Source organism: Mustelus asterias, chromosome 14 (assembly GCF_964213995.1).
Source record: "Mustelus asterias chromosome 14, sMusAst1.hap1.1, whole genome shotgun sequence".
NCBI classification, from domain to species: domain Eukaryota; kingdom Metazoa; phylum Chordata; class Chondrichthyes; order Carcharhiniformes; family Triakidae; genus Mustelus; species Mustelus asterias.
In genome coordinates, this window is record NC_135814.1 from 42,578,444 (window position 1) to 42,598,828 (window position 20,385).

The window sequence follows — 20,385 nt, forward strand, 5'->3', positions numbered from 1 at the left end:
TATCCCCTATATTTTCAATTATACTTTCCCACCTCTCTGTTGTCTAACCTCTACAATACACATGGTGTCAGTCTCTGAGTTGGTGACATCTTTAAGGAGGCTGGCCTTTGCTCTGAAGTGTCAGAAGCAAGTCCATATCAGCATCTGAAATGAACATAAGTGACAAATGTTAGCCTGTAGTGTGAGGGAGCTCAATCTGACTTTGTCTTAGAGTGTATTATCCCTTTAAAAATGAGCAATTCATTATTCATTTGTGTTTGTCCTGAAGCCCAGATGAAGTTGAACTGATCTCCCCCAAAGATGTTACAGTTTCTACTTCCTATTATTTACAAACACGTGGCCAAGGCAACCACTATCTCCTGCAGCTTCTCCAATACAGTGGCTCAAGAAATCATAGAATCCCTACAGTGCAAAAGGAGGCCATTCAGCCCATCAAGTCTGAACCGACCACAATCCCATCCAGGCCCTATTCCCGTAACCCCACATATTTACCCTGCTAAGCCCCCTGACACTAGGGTCAATTTAGCGTGGCCAATCAACCTAATTCACACATCTTTGGAGGAAACTGGAGCACCCGGAGGAAACCCACGCAGGCACAGGGCGAATGTGCAAACTCCACACAGACAGTGACCTGAGGCCAGAATTGAAGCCCGGTCCCTAGCACTGTGAAGCAGCAGTGCTAACCACTGTGCCGTCCTCGCTACCCCTCGCTTACCCAAGATTGTTACTCTGCAATTTCAGGTAGTGCAGTAGCAAACCAAGCTCGAGTCTTTTACTTCTAAAGGGATGGAATTGAATATTGCATTTACCAAGTGCAGCACTAAACCACAAACTTCTGGAAACACTTAGCAGGTCAGAGAGTATCAGTGGAGAAGGCATTTCAGATTTCTGCTTCTAAACCATTTGGGATTCTCAGGGAAATGAAGCAATGAGCATCTAATTGACCTTCTGGCTTATTAATAGCAATTGACCCTGTGTCCTCGAAGAGATAGGGCATGAAGAGATAGGACAGCACCATCTTAGCAGATGTTGCATGGTACAATATTTCTATCTATATCAAGCAGTGCATCCTCCAATTTGCTATAAAGAGGAAGCTTTGCTGTGTTGCGCCCAATCTGAGTGTGCTTAATGTTAAATATGGCTGCCTGAAATGAGAAGGGTTCAATTCTCCAGCACTCATATCCCTCACCTTAATAACCACAAAACATAAAAGTCTGCAACATTTGACTCATTCACATTTATAATGACAAGGCTTCCATTCTGTTCATGATCTGATTGTCAAATGAGGGCAAAGTAGCAAGTCTAGTGGCAAGGCGCATTAATATATCAACAAACTGCACTGATAAATCAATGGAAAATTGGTATAATAATCTTTTTCCGATGAGCGCTTTCTATCAACCATCAGAAGGTGTTGAATAAAATCTTCCTCACACACACATTACCCAAGATTGTTACCTTGCAATTTCAGGCAGTGCAGCAACAAACCAAGCTCTAGTCTTTTACTTCTAAAGGGATAGAATTGAAAAATAGGAAAGATATGCTAAATTTATGTTGAACTTTGGGTAGACAACACTTAGTGTGCTGCATGCAGTTCTGGACGCTGTATTATAAAAAGGATATAGAGGCACTGGAGAGGGTGAAGAGAAGACTCACAAAGATGTATTCAGAATTGTATGTTTGGATGACAGGAAAGGTCCTGGGTTTCTTTTTCTCTTGGGGATGGATTTTATGGCTGCCCACTGGCATATTTAAAGGCAGTCGTGGGGAGGGAGGGCAGGTAAAATAAAGTAGGTGGGCATCCCATTGCCTTCACGCCATAGACATGAGCCCCAGATGACATGGGGTGGGTAAGGCATCAGGTAGCTTGCTTGTCCTTAGGTCTATTGAGTGGCCAATTAATGACAGTGAGGGGGTGGGGCAAGGACTGTTCCCTATAAAATTCACCCCTTGGAAAAAGAAGGCTGAGGGAAGACCTAATAGAGGTCTTTAAAAGTATGAAAGGGTTTGATAGAGTGGACGCAGAGCAAATGTTTCCTCTTGCACTTGGAAGAGCTTAACTGGTCACCAAGAAATCCAATAGGGAACTCAGAAGAAACTTTTTTGCCCAAAGAATAGTGAAAATGTGCAACTTGTTATCACAAGGAGTGGTTGAAGCAAATGTTAGAGACGCATTTAAGGGAAAGCCAGGCAAGCATATGAGAGAAAAAGGAACTGAAAAGAATGATGATAGATTTAGATGAAGAAAGCTAGGAGGAGGTGCAAGTGGAGTATAAACCCCCGAATGGACTGTCTGGGCTGAATGACATGTTTCTGTGGCTTGTATCCTGTTTAATCTTATGCTTCACAAATATATCGGCAGGAAGTAAGTTGTCCAGCTCAGGGAGTCCAAAGTCAAGAAGTACAAGGAAAATAAATCCTCAAATAATGAAGAAAGAAATGAAGCACCATGCTTGTAATAGCAACATATAGCTATTCTTAGCAGTGTAGAGGATCAGAAGGACCTTGGGGTCCGGGTCCATAGGACTCTTAAATCGGCCTCGCAGGTGGAGGATGCGGTCAAGAAGGCGTACGGCGTACTGGCCTTCATTAATCGAGGGATTGAGTTTAGGAGTCGGGAGATAATGCTGCAGCTTTATAGGACCCTGGTTAGACCCCACTTGGAGTACTGCGCGCAGTTCTGGTCACCTCATTACAGGAAAGATGTTGAAGCCATTGAAAGGGTGCAGAGGAGATTTACAAGGATGTTGCCTGGATTGGGGGGCATGCCTTATGAGGATAGGTTGAGGGAGCTTGGTCTCTTCTCCCTGGAGAGACGAAGGATGAGAGGTGACCTGATAGAGGTTTACAAGATGTTGAGAGGTCTGGATAGGGTAGACTCTCACAGGCTATTTCCAAGGGCTGAAATGGTTGCTACGAGAGGACACAGGTTTAAGGTGCTGGGGGGTAGGTACAAAGGAGATGTCAGGGGTAAGTTTTTCACTCAGAGGGTGGTGGGTGAGTGGAATCGGCTGACGTCAGTGGTGGTGGAGGCAAACTCGTTGGGGTCTTTTAAGAGACTTCTGGATGAGTACATGGGATTTAATGGGATTGAGGGCTATAGATAGGCCTAGAGGTGGGGATGTGATCGGCGCAACCTGTGGGCCGAAGGGCCTGTTTGTGCTGTGGCTTTCTATGTTCTATAGGGGGTAAAATTCAATACCACTGAAAATGGTCACAGGGATCAGGGTGTGCGATTAACCTACACCCCTTGCTTTCTGTGCAGGCAACACGCCAACTTTGTACTGCCTGCTAACTTTAGTGATTGCTATGTGTAGCCAGCGCCAAGTATGCTATTGAGTGTCTAATCATATCAACAAGGGTCCCAACCTTGTGCAATGCCCGCACCACTCGCAGCTCGCCTTCACCACTTCATGCCAACTTTTTAAAGAGAAGGTGCATTCTGGTAAGAGCAGGCTGCAAAACTATTTGTGCAAGGGGGTCTAAGTAGGAAGTATTTGGCATTTTGGCTCAATAGGGGACATAAGTATGCTCCAAGGTTCTCTCACCCTGCACTGGATGCTTTGATGAAAGAGGTGGAAGAGATGAGATATGATCAATCCACAGCGGCCATGAGACTTTGCAGACAAACTTTACAAAGACAGTGGATGGACTAGATAGCCATGGAGATCAAAGCCCGGAAAAACTGGATGCAGTGCTACAAAAAACTCAATGACCTCACACCAGTGGTCAAGGTCAGTGAACGTATCTTCAAATTTCATACTCCACCAACTGCACCACTAGCCTCACAAACTGCTCAAATCACCTCACTCCCATCTCCCACCTAGCAACAACCTCCATCAATCATCGCTCATACCTAATATCCATAGCTTCACATCACCCTCACACACGTAACACTGCTCCAAACCTCACAGCCATATCTCACGGCTTGCACAAGCTGTTAACTGTTCAACCATGACAGCAGTCACCCAAACACAGTGTGCCACACTCAATAACACACTTCCTTCTCTCTTGCAGGGTAACACGGTGGATAACTGGAGGCACCTTATTGACAAGGGAGCCCATACTCTCCAGAATGGAAATGGTTTGTAACTTCATGCACACCCAAACATGATGCAACATCTGATGGCTGATGTCTCAACTTTCACTCAGATGAAGAAAGCTAGGAGGAGGTGCAAGTGGAGTATAAACCCCCGAATGGACTGTCTGGGCTGAATGACATGTTTCTGTGGCTTGTATCCTGTTTAATCTTATGCTTCACAAATACATCGGCAGGAAGCAAGTTGTTCAGCTCAGGGAGTCCAAAGTCAAGAAGTACAAGGAAAATAAATCCTCAAATAATAAAGAAAGAAATGAAGCACCATGCTTCACAAGCAGCACAAGCAGAAGCTAGCCAATATATGAGTGCTGCAGAAGCTTAGACGTCTGTAATGCAAGATCAATTTGCTACCCTATTGCTGCAGATACCAGTGTTCAAAAGTCACTGCAGTCCCATAATGTGTCCTCCAACAGATTACTGGGACTGCAGAAACACTGCTGCCAGTGGTTCCATTGAGTACGAACTTCTTTCCTCTATCAGCATAACAGTATTCATCTTCCCACCTTTGTCACTCTGTCAGTGCATTGGCTGTCATGTATCACATGAGGACGGCCTCTACCGGGATCTTGGGGTCATGTCACACTATCTATAACCCCCACGACTTGCCTGGGCTTGCAAAATCTCACTAACTGTCCTGTCTGGAGACAATACACATCTCTTTAACCTGTGCTTAACTCTCTCTCCACTCACATTGTCGGTACCTTTAAGACTCGATTACCTGTAAAGACTCGCATTCCAACCATTATTTTGTAAATTGAGTTTGTGTCTTCATATGCCCTGTTTGTGAACAGAACTCCCACTTACCTGACGAAGGAGCAGCGCTCCGAAAGCTAGTGGCTTTTGCTACCAAATAAACCTGTTGGACTTTAACCTGGTGCTGTGAGACTTCTTACTGTGTTTACCCTAGTCCAACGCCGGCATCACCACATCATGTATCAAGCAGCCAGCCCAGACCGCTGCCCATGCCAAGATGATACAGTTGAAAGCTGACCATTTAGGGTTGGATTATTTGAGGCTGTCCTGCAAGGCCATCTGCAGTGTCCTCCGTTGAAGCTCAGTAGCCCGCCCACCACCAGCCACGCTGCAGCACCAGCATTACGAAACTCCAGGCATTGATCCACTAATAGATGGATTAATGCCTCTACTGAAATAGCAAAGAAACCTCAGACAAAGATGTTAAATATTCATACCTTATTATCACACAGAGTAATTTTATGGCCTGCAGATTCTGTGTTAGACCTGAGAGTATGCGTCATTCATTGTGTAATACCTTACATCATTTGAAAATTGGACAAAATCTTGATAATAACCATTTCAGCTAATTGAAATTGATTTATTGATTACTCTTGGACCGATTCCTAGATTTGACCAACCACAGTAGTTATTACAGACATTATCATTGATACTAACAAAGTCATTCATCAACCTCATCATCACTTTATCACATGTTTTATATCACTGACTGCTAATATGACTCAACGGCACAATGCAGTACCATAAGGGAAAGCAGTTGTAGGTGTTTCATTGATGTGTTTGTTTGGAAAAGCTTTCCTGCCTACTTCTATTGCTTATAGCGTAAACAAACCACTCTTAGTTCATCTGTAGTAAGATAATTTAACACAATGCTTGTTTATTTGCTTTTAAAATATGGCAAACTGGAACTAACAAAGGATGTAGAGATAACAGGTTCAAGGGCATTTATTTTAGTCTGAAATTGGGTAGCAGCTTTCATCTGAGTCAGACATGGCCAGCTGGCTGAGATTCGACCATATATATTGATGCCTCAGACTCAGAATAAAACGGAAGGTCAGCATCTGATCCTGATGATGAGCTGACCTTAACAAAGATCACTGAAGTAGTTTCAGGAAAGGCACCATGATGTGTACCCTTTATAAAGTCCTATTGATATTGTCACCATTACCACCCACAGACAGTGCGACACAATGACATTTCTTTAAGGGCTGATTCAAAGTGGCCATTCTGTTTGCTCCTAGTCTTTCACACAGCAAAATTGGAAAGTGCGAGTTTATCATTGAGATCAAGGTGAACTTGTCCCAAGAAAGTTATGTAACTTCTCAGTTTTCAAACCTGGGGTGAAGGTGAAAATTTTCCAGATAATACATGTAACTTTCTCAGAGTCAGGCAATGAGAGGACTTTGATTCTATCCCCTTTTCAATTCAGATCTTGATCTGAGAAATGCTACAAGTGGAGACAAGGGCCAGGATTCTCCCAAAAAATATTCCAATTTCCCAATGTGTGAGAAAATGGGAGTAATTCCTGCCGGTTTTTAAAGCAAGATTTCCAGAATGAATCTCTGACACTCTGTGTATCACAGAGTGCCCCAGTGGGATTCCTTCTGAAAAGTGGTGGGCCGGGCCTATTCCTGCCCAAGAGGCCAGCAGCATAGCGCTGAGTGGGCCACTGCACATGCGCCAATCTGTCAGTGCGCAGTTCGGCGCATGTGCATTGGCCCTGCATTGCCGGCCTCCAGATTGCTGGCCAGCCCGATCACTGGCCTTCCAACTCCCCCATCCTCTGATCGCTGGCCTCCAGACCTCCTTGGGTCATCCCCGATGGCCCCCCCCAGCGAAGCCCTGATCTCCCCCCCCGACAGTCCTGACCCACCCCCCCCTCTCCGCCCCCAATAGGCCCTGCTCTGGCCCCGTCCAATGCGTGGTGAGCAGTGCCAAGGTGCCCCTTGTGCAGTGTCAGGGTACCAATCTGGCACTGCCCAAGGGATATCCCCCTCCTATCCCCCCAACCTCCCAAGGGGGCCTCAAAGGCCTCGTTTCCCTCCAGCAGTATTAGGCCACCTGTTCCCTGTTAGGGTGGAGCAGTTGTAAACCATGCTGGTGGCAACCACTGCCAGCAAGGCGGGTGGGGTGGGGGTGGGGGGGGTGGATGCTAGCAGACCTGGAGAATTCCGTTTCAGGCCTGCTAATCAAATGGAAATGACAATTATCCTGGCATTGCCATATGGCAATCAATTCCACGCTGATTTTCTGCGCAGAACTGATGACGCCAAAAATCTTTGCCTGGGAGTTGCACAAACGCTGTGATGCCCAGCTGAAACAGCCACCACTGATGTCTCCTGCCCCGCTGCACTACTCCAGCAGTGCAGCGGGCCAGGAAAATAGTCCCCCAGCTTCTCCCTATAGAAGAAGTTAAAATCAGTGGGCTGGCACGCACCCCATTTGTCAAATCTGTTAGCACCAGGACCAATAGAAGAAAATAAACTTGGAAAATACCATGGAAGGAATGGGCAAGTGCCTTTTTATGTAGAATAATTACTGTTAGAAAGAGGAAAAGGAAGGGGGGAAAAAGTACTATTTACCATACCTATATTTGCTCTGATCATCTTGACAAGTGGTCAGAGATTATTGTAGTTGACATTGCCATAATAAAACCTGTGGGGGTTTTCCAGCAATTTTTGTTTTTATCTCAGATTTTCAGCAACCTCAGTATTTAGCTTCAATGACCTTTCAGCCGAGAGGTGGCTGTGCATTTGTCTTCAACATGTGGAAAGCTCTGATCCATATCTTTCAATACATTATTATTATCAAATCTTGCCAATCCTTTATCAATAGTTCATTTTAGTTTATCCTTCAAAGCTTTTGGTACAGGGAGCTTAATGGAGCTTAATCTTGAGTCTTTGCCTCACTCATAAGAGCAGCAACAAATTGTCTGGGTTATAACGATAACTTTTAGTAAAATGTTTTGCAGTTTTCACATTTTTCCTACTTAGTACACATAAAAATGTGAAAACAGTGACTTTTGTATCCAGCTGCTAAGTCATCAATTGACTCAAAAATTGATCAATGAATTTGGGAACATTGGAGTCGATTTTAATTCTCCGGGGTTTCACATGGGCCTCAGTGGAGAAAGCTTCAGACACCTATTTCCAGACTGTTTTAAACTCAGGGCATTATTGACATGTCATCAGTCCATTTCCCATTCATTCTGGAAGCAAAGTGGATACTTTGGAAAATCAATGTTTGAAGGTCGGTGTGAGAAAGGTGGTGCAGGGGAGGCTCTCTGAGAAAGGGGAGATCAATTCCTTTGGAGTCTCAAGAGGCACACCTAGTCCTCCTGGGCCCAAAAAGGAAAGTTCTGATGAGAAGTCACAGACCTGGAATGTTAACTCCAATTCTCTCTCCACAGATGCTCCAAGACTTACTGCCAACATTTTCTGTTTCTATTCCAGCATCAATAGTATTTTGCATTTTGTTTTTACAGAGTGTGGGCATCACTGGCTAGGCCAGCATCTGCTGCTCAGCCCTAATTGCCCTTGAGAAGGTGCTGTGATCTACCTTCTTGAACCGCTGCAGTCCATGTGGTATAGGTACGCCCACCATGATGTTAGGAAGGGAGTTCCGGATCAGCAACAGTGAAGTCAGGATGGGGTGTGGCTTAGAGGGAAACTTGCATGTGGTAATGTTCTCATGCATATGCTGCCCTTGTTCTTCGAGGCAATTGTTGGTTTGGAAGGTGCTGTCGAAGGAGCCTTGGTGAGTTGCTGCGATGCATCTTATAGATGGTACACACTGCTGCCATTGAGTGTCAGTGGTGGAGGGAGTGAATGTTTAAGATGGTGAAGTGGGTGCCAATCAAGTGGGCTATTTTGTCCTGGATGGTTTCAAGCTTCTTGAATATTGTTGGAGCTGCACTCGTTCAGGCAAGTGGCAAATATTCCATCACACCCTTGACTTGTGCTTTGTAGATGGTGAACAAGGTTTTGGGAGTCAAGAACTGAGTTAATCTGTATAGTATTCCCAGCCTTTGAGCTGCTGTTATTGCCACAGTATTTATATGGCTGGTCCAGTGTAGCTTCTGATGAATGGTAACCCCCAGGATATTGATAAGAGGGGGATTCAGTGACGGCAATATTGAGGATATTAGCACAGACAATGTGGAATCTGTATGGGTCGCATCAAGAAACACCACGGGACAAAAAGCATTTGTGGGAGTGGTATACAGACAATCAAACTGTAGTGGTAATGTTGGAAATAGCATTGGACAGGAAATCAGAGATACATGATAAAGGAACATCAGTGATTATGAGTGAATTTAATCTGCATATAGATTGGATGAGTCAAATTAGTCACTGTACAACTGAGGAGGAATTTCTGGATGTATATGGGATAGTTTTCTGGACCAATACATTAATGAACCAACAAGGGAGCAGGCCATCTTGAACTGGCTGTTGTGCAATGAGAAAAGGTTAATTGGCAATCTAGTTGTGAGAGAACCCTTGGGGATGAGTGACCATAATATGATAGAATTCTTTATCAAAGTGGATAGTGAGGTAGTTGATTCTGAGACCAGGGTCCATAATCTCAATAAAGGTAACTATGGTGGCATGAGGCACAAGTTGGCTATGATGGTCTGGAAAACATTATGAAAAGAAAGAACAGTGGATAGGCAATGGCAGGCATTCATGGAACAATTAGGTGAACTCCAAAAGTTGTTTATTCCTATTTGGCGCAAGAGGAGAAAGGGAACTGTGGCCAAACCATGGCTTACAAGGAAAATCAAAGATAGTATTAGAGTCAAAGAAGGAGGATGCAAATTGGCAAGAAAAAGCAATTGATCTGAGGATTAGGAACAGTTTAAAATTCAGCAAAGGTGGACCAAGAATTGGTTAGGGAGGGAAAACTAGAGTATGAAAGTAAGCTAGCAGGGAACATTAAAATTGACTGTAAAAGTTTTTATAGGTATGTAAAGAGGAAAAATACGAATGTAGGGCCCTGACAATCAGAAACGGAGGAACTCAAAATAGGGAACAAAGAGGCTAGGGAAATAGATTCATACTTTGTTTCTGTTTTCCCAAAGGAAGATATGAATAATGGACCAGAAGTTCTGAGAAACACAGGTTTAAGTGACGAGCTGAAGAAAATCAGGATTAACATAGAAATATTTTTGGGAAAATTGTTGGGATTGAAGGCAGATAATCTCCAGGACCTGATAATCTTCAGCAATTGACCCTAGAAATAATAGATCCATTGCTGGTCATTATCCAAAATTCTTTGGACTCTAGAATACCACCTATAGATTTGATGGTAGCTAATGTAAGCCTTAATTCAGAAAAGGAAGGAAAAAGAAAACAGGGAACTATAGACCACTGAGCCTCACATTGGTAGTGGGGAAGTTACGAGAGTCCATTATAAAGGATTTCATAGCACAGCATTTGGAAAGCAGTGGTATAACTAGATAAAGTCAACATGGATTTACGAAAGGGATGTAACTAATAGAGTTGACCAGGGACAGTTGGTGGATATGGTTTATTAGGACTTTCAGAAGGCTTTTGACAAGGTCTCATGTAGCAGATTACTATGTAAAGCACATGTGAAGTGTCATGAGATGGAGAGAAAGCTGGTTAGCAGACAGGAAGCAAAGAATTGGAATAAATGGGTCTTTTTCTGATTGGCAGGCAGTCACTAATGGGTACCACAGGGATCTGTGCTAGGACCCAAACTGCTCCCATTATATGTTAATGATTTGGATGAGGGAACTAAATATATTACCTCCAAATTTGCAGATGATACAAATTTGGGTGGGAAGGTGAGCTGCGAGGAGGATGCAGAGATTCTTCAGTGTGATTTGGACAGGCTGAGAGAGTGGGCATATCCATGGCAGATGCAGTGTAATGTGGATAAACGTAGGGTATCCACTTGAATAGCAAAAATAGGAAGGCAGATTATTATTTGAATGGGTGTAAATTGAGAGAGGTGGATATTCAGCAAGACTTTAGTGTCCTCATGCATCAGTCACTGAAAGTAAGCATGCAGATACAGAAGGCAGTAAAGAAGGCAAATGGTATGTTGGCCTTCATAGCGAGAGGATTTGAGTATGGGAATAGGGATGTTTTACTGCAAAATTGTACAGGGCGATGGTGAAGCCACACCTGGAGTATTGTGTGCAGTTTTGGTGTCCTTATCTGAGGAAGGATGTCCTTGCTATAGAAGGATTACAGCGAAGGTTTACCAGGTTGATTTCTGGGATGACAGGACATCATATGAGGAGAGACTAAGTCAGTTAGGATTATATTCACTGGAGTTTAGAAGAGGGAGAGGGGATCTCATAGAAACTTATAAAATTCTAACAAGGTTAGACAGGGTAGATCCAGAAAGAATGTTTGTGATGGTTGGGAAGTAAGGGTCATAGTTTGAGGATAAGGGGTAAACTTTTTAAGACTGAGGTGAGGAGAGATTTCTTCCCCCAGAGAGTGGTGAATGTGGAATTCACGATCACAGAAAGTAGTGGAGGCCAAAACATTGAGTAATTTCAAGAAGGAATTAGATATAGTTCTTGGGGCTAAAGGGATTTGTGGGAGAAGGCAGGATCAGGGTATTGAATTTGATGATCAGCCAAGATCATAATGAATGGCAGAGCAGAATCAAAGGGCTGAATGGCCTACTCCTGCTTCTAGTTTCTATGTGTTTCTCTATGTAATCACATTGAATAACAAGGAGAGATAGTTCAATTCTTCCTTGTTGGTGAGAATCTTTGCCTGGTACATTTATAGCACAAATGTTACTTGCTACTTATCAGCTGAAGCCTGATATTGTCCAGGTCCTACTACACGTGGACATGCACTGCTTCAGTATCTGAGGACACTGTGCAAGCATCAACGAACATCCCCACTTCTGACCTTATGATGAAGGGTAGGTCGTTGATGAAGCAGCTAAAAATGGTTGGGCCTCGAATACTACACTGAGGAACTCCTGCAGCAATGCCCTGGGACTGAGATAGAGTCATAGACTCATAGAGATTTACAGCATGGAAACAGGCCCTTCGGCCCAACTTGTCCATGCCACCCTTTTTTTAAAACCCCTAAGCTAATCCCAATTGCCCGCATTTGGCCCATATCCCTCTATACCCATCGTACCCATGTAACTATCTAAATGCTTTTTAAAAGACAAAATTGTACCCGCCTCTACGACTATCTCTGGCAGCTTGTTCCAGACACTCACCACCCTCTGTGTGAAAAAATTGCCCCTCTGGACACTTTTGTATCTCTCCCCTCTCACCTTAAATCTATGCCCTCTAGTTTTAGACTCCCCTACTTTGGGAAAAGATATTGACTACCTTGCTGATCTGTGCCTCTCATTGTTTTATAGGCCTCTATAAGATCACCCCTCAGCCTCCTACGCTCCAGGGGAAAAAGTCCCAGTCTATCCAGCCTCTTCTTATAACTCAATCCATCAAGTCCCGGTAGCATCCTAGTCAATCTTTTCTGCACTCTTTCTATTTTATTAATATCCTTTCTATAATAGGGTGACCAGAATTGCACACAGTATTCCAAGTGTGGCCTTACCAATGTCTTGTACAACTTCAACAAGACATTCCATGATGATTGACCTCCAATGAAACAACCATCTTCCTTTGTGCTAGGTATGACTCCAACCAGTGGAGAGTTTCCCATTGATTCCTCATTGACGAGTTTTGCTAGAGCTCCTTGGTGCCACAATTGGTTGCAAGCTGCCTTGACTTCAAGGGCAGTTACTCTGACCTCATTCTTGAGTTCAGCTATTTTGTCTATGATTAGACTAAGGCTATAATGAGGTCAAGAGCTGAGTGGCGCTGGCAAAACCAGCTCCGCATGGAGCTGAGGACAGGAATACAGTGAAAGGGTGGTAGAGATGGGAACCCTCACAACATTTAAGAATCATTTAAATGAGCACTTGAAACGCCATGGCATGCAAGGCTACGGAAGAAGTGCTTGAAAGTGGGATTAGAATAGATAAGTGTTTAATGGCTGGTGCAGACACAATGGACCAAAGGGCCTTTTTTTGTGCTGTAAAACTCTATAATTCCATGAACCAACCTGCCCAGCAGAGTGGCATTCAGTGCAACAGGAGCAGTGCACCACTATCACAGGTAGGCTTTTTTGTTGCACTCAACGTCCTGAATGAACTAAATCCGCCATGTGCACGTCATACATTTTCAAATGGGTTTGAAACCAGTGTGATTTCCCACTGATGTGAAGCAAGATTGAAAGGCTGCATGGGATTTTGGAGATTGGCTGTTTTAATGAACATTCGTGAGATTTAAATGAATGCAGGTGGAATTCACATCGCCAAGCAACAGGCAAACCAACTCCACCATCAACCCACCATTGGGAGAATTGCAAACTATTCTTACACTAGCGGGTTTCTGACTGTTTGATTTCTGCTGGATTCTCCAATCCTGCCTGCTACCAAACCCACTGCGGGTGGGATGAGAGAATTCCACCCCTCATTTTTAAGTATACCTTGTGCTGCTCCCGGTATGCCCCTCTTCAATCTTCATTGAACCAGGGTTGATTCTCTGGCTTGGTGGTAAGGGTAGAGCGGGGGAATATGCTGGGCTATGATTGTGGTTGAGTACAATTCTGCTGATGCAGGTGCCTCATGGATGCCCAGGTCTGAGTTGCTAGATCTGTTCAAACTGTATCCCATTTAGCATGTTGGTAGTGCCACAGAACACAATAGGGGATATTCTCAATGCAAAGACAGGACTTTGTCTCCACAAGGATAGTGCGGTGGTCACTCATTCCGATACCGTCATGGACAGATGCATCTGCGGCAGGCAGGTTAATGAGGATGAGGTGAAGTATGTTTTCCCTTCTATTGGTTCTCTTACCCAGTTCTTGCATCAATGTCCTTTAGGGCTCAATCTGCTTGGTCAGTAATGGTGCTACCCAACCCGCTCTTGGTGATGGATATTAAAGTTCCCCGCCCAGAGTACATTCTGTGTTCGTGCTGCACTCAATGCTTCCTCCAAATGGTGTTCAACAAAGTAGTGGGATTGGCATGAGATTTCCTGGCCCATGTTGGACTGATGCCAAGAGACTTCATTGTGTCCGGACTCCCAGGGTAACTCTCTCCCAACTGTATACCAGCATGCAGCTGCCACCTCTGGTGAAGTGGAGGCAGCAGAGAAACATGAGAATCCTCAACACATATGCTGTCATTCCTCAAATCTCGAGTGAGTAATCAATGTTCCCTCTGTATCCCCTGTACTGCACTGACGCCATATACTTTCTCTTGTAGGCCGGCCAGCAGAACAGGCCAGACCATCCTTGTACCCCCTGGATCCACCTAACTCCATGATGTGAAGATGCCGGCATTGGACTGGGGTAAACACAGTAAGAAGTTTCACAACACCAGGTTAAAGTCCAACAGGTTTATTTGGTAGCAAAAGCCACAAGCTTTCGGAGCCTTAAGCTCCTTCTTCAGGTGATGTTTGCGAACAGAATTCCCACTCTCCTGAAGAAGGAGCTTAAGGTTCCGAAAGCTTGTGGCTTTTGCAACCAAATAAACCTGTTGGACTTTAACCTGGTGTTGTGAAACTTCTTACTGTGTCCACCTAACTCCAGCAGCTCAGAGGGGGACTTATCCGACCCCACCATTGAAGAGGCGTCACAGTTGTCACCCGCACCTGGCACCAGTGCAGATATTTACACCTCAGTGGGTTCGCTAAGTAGATAGGCTTCTGGGTCACTCACTAGCAAGCAACTCACAGCTGAAGATCCACAGTGGGCAGAGGCAGGGACATCCCAGGGAACAAGGATGGGAGGGATGCCGGAGCCCAGGACTCTGCTGAGCCCCAGGCTGATGATGTGCCCCTGGCCCCTGATGATCCCACAGCTGCTGGAGCTGCAAAGGCAGAGTTACAAGTCTTAGGAAGGGATGACAGCTGCCCTTCTTGGACTGCAAGGCCAATTGAAGGTGTCCCATCACCTTTTATCTGAGGTGATAATGCTATCACTGCAGCGCAATGAGGCCAACACTGTGAGGGTGGTGTCCGCAGTGAAGACCATGGAACAGACGTGCAGGAGATTCTGCACTATGGCTCAGCTCATGACCTCCATGGCTGAGGGCACGAACTCCATGGTGAAGGGCTTTGACTGCATGGTGCAGGCACTTGTGGGAATCAACAAATATCAACGCCAGAGGACAGTGGGGCTTTTGGATCTCGCGCCAGCTGCCCCTCCATCCCATGGAGGTGCACAGGGGGCCCCAGGAACCCACAGGATCGGCAGGAGTGCAGCCTGGGTCCCTCCAGCCAGGGAACCCTGAGTATCTCCAGCCCATCCGTCACCCCTCTCCCTGTAAGTGACACACCTACAGCTCCTGATACCAAGGAGGGCAGCAGTTGAAACAATCTCTGCTGCCCACAAACAGGCCGTGACCCTTCAGCCCCAGCCCCCCAGGGAATGCTCGCCAAGATCATCTCAGGCAAAAGGATGCGGAAGTCAGCAGGCTGCCTCAACCTCAGCTGTGGATCCTGGGGATACACCTAAACATGGTGCGTGGGTGAGGACGATTAAGGAACCGAGGGCACTTAGCGGACATGGGTGAATATAGGCACTACTGTAGATAGGTCTCCATTTTGAATTGGATGTTTGGCATTAAATCTCATTTTGTTCTCACCCTGTCTGTTCTTGCCACCAAGCTTGGGGAAACACCACCTCACCTGACACCTCACCCTGTGGAGTGAGAATGGCAATGCTATGTCCCTCCCACACCAGCAATGCAGGAAGGAGATGCTGCTGCTGGCATGCCCCCTCATGACCCTCACCCTTCAGTTCCTTTGGGACTGCCACCCAATGGATGCCTCAGTGCCGTCCCTCACACCCTCCACTCGGACACTATCACCACATCTCCACACTGATCCCTGTAAACTCCAGCAGGATGCAGTGCATGGACCCACCAGGGTCTCAGCGGCACCAAGCGCCCAGATTTCCCCAACCCCCAAGTCCCTTCAAAGAATCCTGGTGTCATGTTAGAGGCCAGTCAAGTGACTGCGTGACCAGTGTTTGCATCCTAAAGGAGCCTCGCTGATGCAGCCCATCAGGACCTCGATTAGGGTGCATGATGATAGGCATCACCATCACGCCTTGCACAGAGCGGCACGTCAGTGTTATTTGTGCGGAAAGATCGGGACTCGCCAGCGCAAATCGCGCTTTCAGATTTTGAATGTAGCTGCCATTCAGCTCAAAATCACCCCCACTATCTGTAAGGTATGATTCTGTGAGTATGACTATGTTAGGCTGTTGCTTGACTAGTCTGTGAGACAGCTCTCCCAATTTTAGTACAAGCTTCCAGATGTTCCCAAGGCGAACTTTGCAGGGTTAATAGGTCTGTGTTTGCCATTGTCGTTTCCAGTGCCTAGGTTGATTCCGGGTGGCCTGTCCGCTTTCATTTCTTATTGACTTTTCTGTGGTGGTTTGATACAACTAAATGGCTTGCTTGGCCATTTAAGAGTCAGCTACATTGCTGTAGATCTAGAATCACACATAGGTCTGACCAGCATGGCAGGTTTCCTTCCCTGAAGGATATTAGTGATAAAGCAGTCAACAATGGTTTCATGGGCACCAATACAGAGACAATGGTGACAATCTTACCGACTCGCCACACTAGTCGATTGGTGTGGCGAGTCAGTAAGATCAGGCGAGAAGCAAAACACCGGCTTCGCACCCAGCTTTGTGCCTCTCTCGATGTTATCGGCCGCTTTCTGTCAGCATAATTAGTCTCCCACCCAATCGGCTAGGGGTGGGGGCCAGCGATCAAGTGGGGTGACCGGGGGGGGAGTGGGACAATGTCCGGGGGGAGTAGGGGAGCGAGAAATCTCCCATTGCACTATCTACACTTGTACATAGTGCACTGGGCGATCGGGACACATGTGCAATTGCGCACCTACAGCTCAGCAGCCGGCTTTTCGACGTGAATGGGCTCTATCTTGCCCTCCATCCTATTACAGACTTTCCCTTTTCTTTTGTTTCTCATTCTTCTTTCATTCACTTGCCTAAAACCTGCTACTCTTATAACTTTTCCCAGATCTGATGGGGGGTGGGGGGGCGGTATTAGTTCTATTTCGACCTCCACAGATGCAGCCAGGTTTGCTGAGCATTACCAACGCTTTCTGTTGTTTTATTCCTTAAATATCAGTCCAGAGTGTCTTTAAGTATTTCCCATGTGTCCCCTCACACTGTTCCCATTGGTGAACAAGAGGGTGAGTTTTGGCATAAAACCATTCCACTGACTCACAAACGTCCAGCTTTGCTGTTGAGATTTTCACCAGATGTGACAGCAGATCCTGACTGCTCCAATCCATCCATCATTGAATAACGGCAGTGTATCTCCTGTCATGAGCACTAGGGCAAGACTGGATATCCAGAATGCTGAGCAATTGATCACATTGGGGCAAGGTATGTTTTTCAAAAATTTAAATGCATAAAATAATGTCTCGCTCTGGTGCAAGTGGCTGTTATCACTACACTCTGCTCGGTGCTATGGCAGCCTCCACGGCCAAGGGGAATAGTCGGGAATGTGATCCAACAGCAACATACACTGAACATCAAAATCAGGAACGCCCAAAGCAAGAACTTAAATAAGCTCAACCCTGATAGATCAGAGTGCAGATATTGTTACCAACTCTGATTGGAAGCATTTCTGGAGGTATTGGGGGAGATGGTGGCATAGTATAGCAAGTTTTGGAAACCTTGGATAACGAGAGATATTGTGAGCCTAGTCAAAGAGAAAAAGGAAGCATTTGTCAAGGAAAGGAGGCTGGGAACACATGAAGCAAATGTGGAATACAAGGAAAGTAGAAAGAAACTTAAGCAAGGAGTAAGGAGGGCTAAAAGAGGTCATGAAAAATCATTGGTCAGCAGGATTAAGGAAAATCCCAAGGCTTTTTATACATATATAAAGAGCAAGAGTGTAGCCAGGGAGAGGGTTGATCCACTCAAGGACAGGGGAGGAAATCTATCCGTGGAGCCAGAGGAAATGGGCGAGGTATTAAATGAGTACTTTGTGTCAGTATTCACCAAAGAGAAGGACTTGGGGGATAATTAATCTGGGAAAGTGTGTGTAGATAGTTTAAGTCATGTTGAGATCCAAAAGGAGCAGGTATTGGGGTTCTTGAGAAACATTAAGGTAGACAAGTCCCCAGGGCCTGATGGGATAAACCCCAGAATACTGAGAGAGGCAAGGGAGGAAATTGCTCAGGCCTTGAGAGAAATCTTTGTATCCTCACTTGCTACAGGGGACGTCCCAGAGCATTGGAGAATAGCCAATGTTGTTCCTTTGTTTAAGAAGGGTAGCAAGAATAATCCAGGTATTTACAGGCCGGTGAGCCTTACATCAGTGGTAGGGAAATTATTGGAGAGGGTTCTTCAAGACAGGATTTACTCCCATGGAAATAAGTGGACGTATTAGCATGAGGCAACATGGTTTTGTGAAGGGGAGATCGTGTCTCACTAACTTGATCAAGTTTTTTGAGGAAGTGATGAAGATGATTGAGGAGGGTAGGGCAGTGGATGTTGTCTACATGGACTTCAGTAAGGCCTTTGACAAGGTCCCTCATGGCAGACTGGTGCAGAAGGTGAAATCGCATGGGATCAGAGGTGAGCTGGAAAGATGGATACAGAACTGGCTTGGTCATAGAAGACAGAGGGTAGCAGTGGAAGGGTGTGTTTCTGAATGGAGGGCTGTGACATGTGGCATTCCTCAGGGATCAGTGCTGGGATCTTTGCTGTTTGTAATATATATAAATGATTTGGAGGAAAATGTAACTGGTTTGATTAGTAAGTTTGCGGATGACACAAAGGTTGGTGGATTTGCGGATAGCAATGAGGACCATCAGAGGATACAGCAGGATATAGATTGGTTGGAGACTTGGGTGGAGAGATGGCAGATGGAGTTTAATCTGGACAAATGTGAGGTAATGCATTTTGGAAGGTCTAATCCAGAGAGGAAATATACAGGAAATGACAGAACCCTTAAGAGTATTGATAGGCAGAGGGATCTGGGTGTACAGGTACCCAGGTCACTGAAAGTGGCATCGCAGGTGGAGAAGGTAGTCAAGAAGGCATACGGCATGCTTGCCTTCATTGGCCGGGGCATTGAATTTAAAAATTGGCAACTCATGTTGCAACTTTATAGAACCTTAGTTAGGCTGCACTTGGAATCTAGTGTTCAACTCTGGTCGCCACACTACCAGAAAGATGTGGAGGCTTTGGAGAGGGTACAGAAAAGATTTACCAAGATGTTGCCTGGTATGGAGGGCATTAGCTATGAGGAGAGGTTGAAGAAACCTGGTTTGTTCTCACTGGAATGACGGAGTTTGAGGGGCGACCTGATAGAAGTCTACAAGATTATGAGAGGCATGGACAGACTGGATAGTCAGAAGCTTTTTCCTAGGGTGGAAGAGTCAATTACTAGGGGGCATAAGTTTAAGGTGTGAGGGGCAAGATTTAAAGGAGATGTACAAGGTAAGTTTTTTACACAGGGATGTGGGTGCCTGGAACTTGCTGCCGGGGGAGGTAGTTGAAGCAGATGTGCTAGTGACTTTTAAGGGACATCCGGACAAATACATGAATAGGATGGGAATAGAGGGATATGGTCCCTGAAAGGTAGAGGGTTTTAGTTCAGTCGGGCAGCATGGTTGGTGCAGGCTTGGAGGGCCGAAGAGCCTGTTCCTGTGCTGTCATTTTCTTTGTTCTTTGTTGGTGGTAATGTCACTACATTAGTAATCTAGATGCCCAGACTAATGCTCTCAAGACCTGGGTTCAAAACCCACCACAGCAGCTGGTGGAATTTATGTTCCATTAATAATTTCAGGAATTGAAAGGTAGCCCCAGTAAGGATGATCATGATAAATTATCATCAAATTTTTATTTTTAAAAATCATCTGGTTCACTGTTGTTCTTCAGGGAAAGAATTCTGTGTTTCTTTCTGGTCTGGCCTACATATGACTCCAGACCCACAGCTGTGTGGTTGACGCTTAAATACCTTCTGAAATGGTCTAGCAAGCCACTTAATTCAAAGCCAATAAGGGATGGGCAACAAATCTTGGCCTTGTCAGCGATGCCACCTCCCATAAAAGAATAAAGGGAAAAAAAGCACAATATTCTGAGCAAATAATTACATCATATCATGCCTGATCCTGTGACATCTTATTCCATGGGAATTTATTACATGAGTTCCACAACTCTTGTTGTATTTACCTTATGACAGTTGCATCTTCTGTGATAATTCACACGTGGCTGCCACAATTAAAAAATGTATTTATTGTCGTAAAGTTTTGAGTAGTACAAATATTCTTCTGCTACCATTGAACACAAGAACACACAAGAAATAGAAGCAGGAGTAAGCCACCAGGCCCTTCAAGCCTGCCCCTCCATTCAATACAATCATGGCTGATCTATGCCAGCCTCAGCTCCTTTTCTGGGCCATTTCCCCATGGTCCTCTATTCCTTGATCTACCAAATATTTATCCACCTCCACTTTGAATACAT

General features: G+C 45.2%; 1 protein-coding gene across 1 annotated transcript in view; it reads left to right on the forward strand.

The window, feature by feature from the left end:
* The window catches only part of kcnh7b (potassium channel, voltage gated eag related subfamily H, member 7b), a 443,308-nt gene that overhangs the window by 228,038 nt on the left and 194,885 nt on the right, over positions 1-20,385 (forward strand). The gene's annotated exons all lie outside the window — the stretch shown is intronic.